At 45.1% G+C, this 6,000-nt stretch overlaps 1 pseudogene across 1 annotated transcript; it reads left to right on the forward strand.

Annotated features, from left to right (window-relative positions):
- The first annotated feature begins 4,449 nt into the window (after window positions 1-4,449).
- LOC311601542 (actin, cytoplasmic 2-like) lies at window positions 4,450-5,548 on the forward strand (annotated as a pseudogene). Its single transcript has one exon. The product of its transcript is annotated as an actin, cytoplasmic 2-like (transcript).
- Window positions 5,549-6,000: the final 452 nt, after the last annotated feature.

Raw genomic sequence — 6,000 nt, forward strand, 5'->3', positions numbered from 1 at the left:
CTGTTTTTTCTCTCCCTTATGCCTTCTTGCATTTCTGCCTATACCTATTTGCAGCCACATTAATTATTTTCCTGACATGCGTTCATCAAAATCGAACCTCTCTGTGAGTCTTCCTTTCCAAGCCTCACTTCACCTTCAAGTCCTGACCTTTACTCTACAAAAGACTCATGTTTTCTCTGCAAATTCTTCACCCTCTACACACTAGTCACTGGTTAGATTGTAGTCTCAGTTGTGCTCCTTCAGTCCTTTCCATGGTGGCCCTCACCTCACTGCTCCAGACTGTGACTGCATTTGGAGACAAGGTCTTTAATGAGGGAACTGAGGTAGAATGTGTGGGCACTGGTGCAGTGTAACTGCGGTCCCTATTACAGGGGGCAGATAAGACACAGTCATATACAGAGTGTGATCCTGTGAGTGCACTCACTGTAGACCGCCATCTACAAGCCAGGGAGAAAGATCTCAAGAAAGAACCAACCCTGGCAACATCTGGACCTTCAACTTCCATCTTTAAAAACTGAAAAAGCAATATATTTTTCTGTTCAAATCACTGTACTTCAAGGCTTGCCTCTGATATCCCAAAGTCACATATCCTGTATTGTTCAGTGATGTCATATGTCAGGTACACTTCTAGGTCCTACAAATAGAGATGACAATGAGCCAAGCACGAGCCACTACCTCATGGACATTAGGCCAGCCTCTCTCCAGGAAGTCAAATATGCAGGAGAGTGAATGAAGACTGGCTGTATGGAGAAAAGTGGAGCAGAGTAAGGTAGCCATTGAGGGCTCTACTGAGAGGATGCGCTTTTTGCTGAAACCTGAAGGACATGAACTATCTTGTTTTGGATACACAGACATACAGAAGTAAGCACCACCAAAGCACAGCTTCCTCTAGTATGTTTTAAGGTAGGGGTGGGAATCATGCAAGGCCTCCCAGGCCATCACAGGAGACTTTGACCATCAGTTTAAATGGCATGGAAAGAAACTGAAGGCTATGAATCAGGGAGCACCATAATCTTTTCTATCTTCAAGTAACCTGTCAGACTTATTTCCTAATGAAAATGAGATGTCACACGTAGAAGTTAGGACACTTTTGGGAGGCTGCTGGAACAATCCAGGAGAAGCGTGACCCTGACTTGTATCAAACAGAGGGAAGGAAATAAAATTCTAGATGGAGTTTGATGGAAGAAATGTGAATATTAGATGACAGCATGAAATTTAATGAATACTTACAAACTGGAGTCAAGGAGAGTGCTCAGAGTATTAGTCAAAGAAACATGAATGATGGAGGTGGTTTAACTGAGATGAAGAAGACAGGGTAGAGCTGGTTACATAGAAAGGTCTAGAGTCCTGAGTCAATATCAAGGCTGGAAATGGGAATGGGCAATTATCATTTAATTACTACTAAGCCACAGGACAGGCTCTTGGCAAGGTTCTGTATGTGGTACAAGAGAAGCACCTTCAGAACTAGGCCCTGAACAATCCTACATTTTAAGGCAGAATAGAGGACAAGGAGGAAATGCAAAAGGTGAAAAAGGAGGATGGGCTGGCAAGAAGTGAAACCACCAGGCTATGGGGGAAACCAACAAATGGCAGCATGAAGATTGGAGAAAGGGGGGGGCAACTGTAATCCCAATCCCTCCCTTGAGAGATTTATACAGGTGGTTGAGTTTAAGAATACCCTGGGCTTGGTAGGAGTGCCAACCCAGGCAGATATTCAGCAGGGATGAGTATAGTCTAGTGATATGAGGGGAGAAAACTTGCAGTAGTCTCCTGGGAGACAGAAGGGTGGATGCTCTCTGGAACTTTGGCGTGATTGCAGGGCTGCATCAAGAACCCATCTGAGGATTAATGGCCCTTACTTTAATAAGAGAGTATTTACTCAGGGTGTCTGTGTGGGTTTCTGCAGCCACATTCAATTGCACTGGTGCAGGCTCAGAGTTGTGGTGTTTCCACATGAATATAAGGAAATGACACAGGACTGCCAAAAAAAAGTATGTGGATTCAAGGAAAATATTCACACAACTAATTGTCGACTCCTGGCTGCACAAGGAAGGCTAGAAGGAAGGAAGGAGGGAAGGAAGGAAGGAGGGAAGAAAGGAAGGAAGAAAGGAAGGAAGGAAGGAAGGAAGGAAGGAAGGAAGGAAGGAAGGAAGGACCAAGCCATAATTTGGTAAGAGCCAGGATTTGGTGAACCAGACCCAGAATCTGTACCTGGCTGTTGGGGAGCTGAATGCAAAATAGGAAGAACAGAGAAGAAAGCAGCTGTGGTAGTGAGGAGAGAAGTATGCTGCCAAGTAGGACCACAAAGCATGTGTCAACACAAAATCACCAAGAATGTGTACATCCCATGCCTTGGATTCACTGCGAAGCTGAGAGATGCCTCACCCATGACTGTCCCCTTACCCCACAGCCTCACTGCTCCCTTAGGCTCCCTTGCCCTGTCCATCACCCCAACACTGAGCTCCTCCCTCAGCTGCACTTCTCATCCCTTCCTCACCCATGTCCTTGAGCCTTTTCTCCTTTTTAAAATAAATAAATAAATCGCAGCACTCCTGTACTCCACTTGATTTATAAGTTGAACTTTCTGAGAGGGGTGCCTACATAGAAGGGGTTAAAAGGTCCAGGTTGCTTAGCCATCATTTGGTAACTAAAAATACCAAATACTACACAATCAAAAACCATTGGAAAACCAACACAGTTGAGTGAAAAAGTCCACCCTTGAAAACTTTGTTCCAGATACACAAGTCATTTCAGGCTATGTGATAAGGTTTATTTTAAACAAAATTGATTTGCATTTCTCTGATGACTAACGAGGCTGAGCATTTCTTTAAGTGTTTCTCAGCCATTTGACATTCCTCTGTTGAGAATTCTCTGTTTAGTTCTGAACCTCATTTCTCAATTGGCTTATTTGGTTTGGTGGTGTTTAATTTCTTGAGTTCTTTATATATTTTGGATATTAGACCTTTGTCAGATGAAGGATTGGTGAAGATCTTTTCCCAGTTTGTAAGCTGTCGCTTTGTTCTACTGACAGTGTCTCCTGCCTTACAGAAGCTTCTCAGCCTCATGAGGTCCCATTTATTAATTGTTGACCTTAAGGCCTGGGCTGTTGGTGATCTGTTCAGGAAGTTGTCTCCTGTAGCTAGTCCCATGAAAGACTTTACTTACCAGGAAAGTGTGTCAGAGGGGAGGACATCCTATAGGGACTTTAGGTGAGAGAAGCATGGGAGAAAGGGGAAATAGAAGGATCCAGAGGGTCCTAGAAACCTACAAGAAGAACATTATGACAGGTGGATCTGGATCCTGGGGTCCTGTTCAAACTATAGCACCAGCCAAGGACAAAACATGCAGTAAACTTCCAACCCTACCCAGACCTCGCCAATGGACAGGACATTCTTCACTGTTGAGTGGAGAGGGAGGTCTGACTTTCAAACAAACTCTGGTGCCCCATTTTTGACCACATCCCCTGCATGGGGAGGCCTGGTGGCACTCAGAGGAAGGATAGAGGCTACCAAGAAGAGACTTGATACCCTATGAGCATATACAGGGGGAGGAGGTCCCCCTCAGTCACAGATATAGGGGAGGGGAGTAGGGGGGAAGCAGGAGGGAGGGAGGAATGGGAGGATACAAGAGATGGGCTACCAATTTAGATGTAATATGAATAAAGTAATAAAATATTTTAAAAAATAAAAAATAAAAATAAACAAAATTGAGTCTATGTTTGGACTACAGTCTCATTCCTATGACATTTGATTATATACATGTATATTCCAAACACCAAAATCTGTATCTCTTCTTGCCTCAGGCATATGAAAGAAAGTAGACTGTTTGGCACTCTCCACTGCTTCTGGCATCCACTGGGGACATTGAGTGTTAGGCCCCAAGAGTAAGGGGAGAAAAGTGTATTTGGACACAGGGAAGGTTCTTCGCTGTTGCTAAGATCCACGTGGCTCCTTCTGCAAATGTCACAGCTACTGGATAGAAGCTCAAGACAGGGTACCGAACTGGATGTCTTTGGAGTAAAATATGTATTAGAAGAGTTAGTAACACTCTGGAGAGACAGCAAGGATGAGGGTGCTCAAGCCCGTCTGTGGATTTGGAGTCCCTTTTTATACATTTTATACATTTCAGAGGAAGGGAAGCAGCCCCATGCCGGGCAACTTATGAGCAGTCCATGCTACACACTATGATCAGGCTGTCTGTAATTCCTAGGTGGCAGGGATGAATGTGTGACCTTTAGGGTGTTGGGGAAAGGGGAGGAGAGAACCATTTAGTTAATGTGTTTCCATCATACCTGTGTTTGCAACACTAACTACTGATAGCTTGGAGTGTGCTGATCTTGGGCCTGTATGGAAAGTCAACTATCATGGCAGCTTTAAAAAAAAAAAGTATCACTTCAGAAAGATCTTTGAAGGAGAGTCTTGCATTAAAAGATCCATGATGGGTAGAGTCCTCATCCCCAGTGAGTGATCTCGCAGCTCTTCTGTCGCTGGTCCATACCTGCCACACCAGAGCGTGATGGTGTGTATGGATCAGAAGGACTTCTATGTGGGCGATGAGGCCCAGAGCAAGAGAGGCATCCTGACCCTGAACCCCACTGAACACGACATCGTCACCAACCGGGACAATATGGAGAAAATCTGGCACCACACCTTCTATAACAAGCTGTGTGAGGCCCCCGATGAGCACCCTATGCTACTTTCCGAGGCCCCCCTGAACCCCAAGGCTAACCGTGAAAAGATGACTGAGATCATGTTTGAGACCTTTAACACCCCAGCCATGTACGCAGCCATCCAGGCTGTGCTGTCCCTGTATGCATCTGGTCGTACCACTGGCATTGTAATGGACTCTGGAGACGGGGTCCCCCACACTATGCCCATCTATGAGGGCCACATTCTTCCTCATGCCATCCTGCATCTGGACCTGACTGGCCGGGACCTGACCTCGTGAAGATCCTGACCAAGTGTGGCTACAGCTTCACAAGGAGAGCTGAAAGGGAAATCGTGCATGACATCAAAGAGAAGCTGTGGTATGTTGCCCTGGACTTCTAACAAGAGATGGCCACTGCTGCATCCTCTTCCTCCCTGGAGAAGAGCTATGAGCTTCCTGATGGCCAGGTCATCACAACTGGCAAGGAGCAGTTCCGCTGCCCTGAGGCTCTTCTCCAGCCTTCCTTTCTGAGTATGGAATCCTGTGGTATCCATGAAACTACATCCAATTCCATCATGAAGTGTGACCTTGATATCTGCGAAGACCTCTGTGCCAACACAGTGCTGTCGGGTGGCACCACCATGTACCCAAGCATTGCTGACCAGATGCAGAAGGAGATCACTGCTCTGGCTCTTCGCACCATGAAGATCAAGGTCATTGCTCCTCATGAGCACAAGTACTCAGTATGGATCGGTGGCTCCATCTTAGCCTCACTGTCCACCTTCCAGCAGATGTGGATCAGCAAGCAGGAGGTCAATGAGTCCAGGTCCTCCATCGTCCACCACAAATGCTTATAGATGGACTGTTACTAAGCTGCGTTTTAACACCCATTCTTTTGACAAAACCTAACGTGCCCAGGGAGGAAAAAACAAAAAACCATGAGACAACATTGGAATGGCTTTATTTGTTTTTGTTTTATTTTTAATTTTTTCTAAAGTTTTTTTGTTTGTTTTGGCACTTTTGACTCAGGATTTAAAATCTGGAATGGTGAAGGCAACAGCAGTCTGTTGGAGCAAGCATCCCCCAAAGTTCTACAATGTGGCTGAGGACCTTGATTGTACATTTTTTGTTTTGTTTTTTGTTTCGTTTTAGTCATTCCAAGTATCCATGGGATATGGCTACAGGAAGTCCCTCACCCTCCCAAAAGCTACCTTTAGTCCCTAGAGGAGGATGGCCAAGTCCACTCCCTGAGTTCACACTGGCGAGGTGACAGCCTTGCTTCTATATAAATTATGTACTGCAAAATTTTTTTTAAACCTTCTGCCTTAATACTACCTTACTTTTGTTTTTTAA

The sequence above is a fragment of the Acomys minous genome, assembly GCF_964271855.1.
Source record: "Acomys minous genome assembly, chromosome: 7".
In the NCBI taxonomy this organism is placed as follows: domain Eukaryota; kingdom Metazoa; phylum Chordata; class Mammalia; order Rodentia; family Muridae; genus Acomys; species Acomys minous.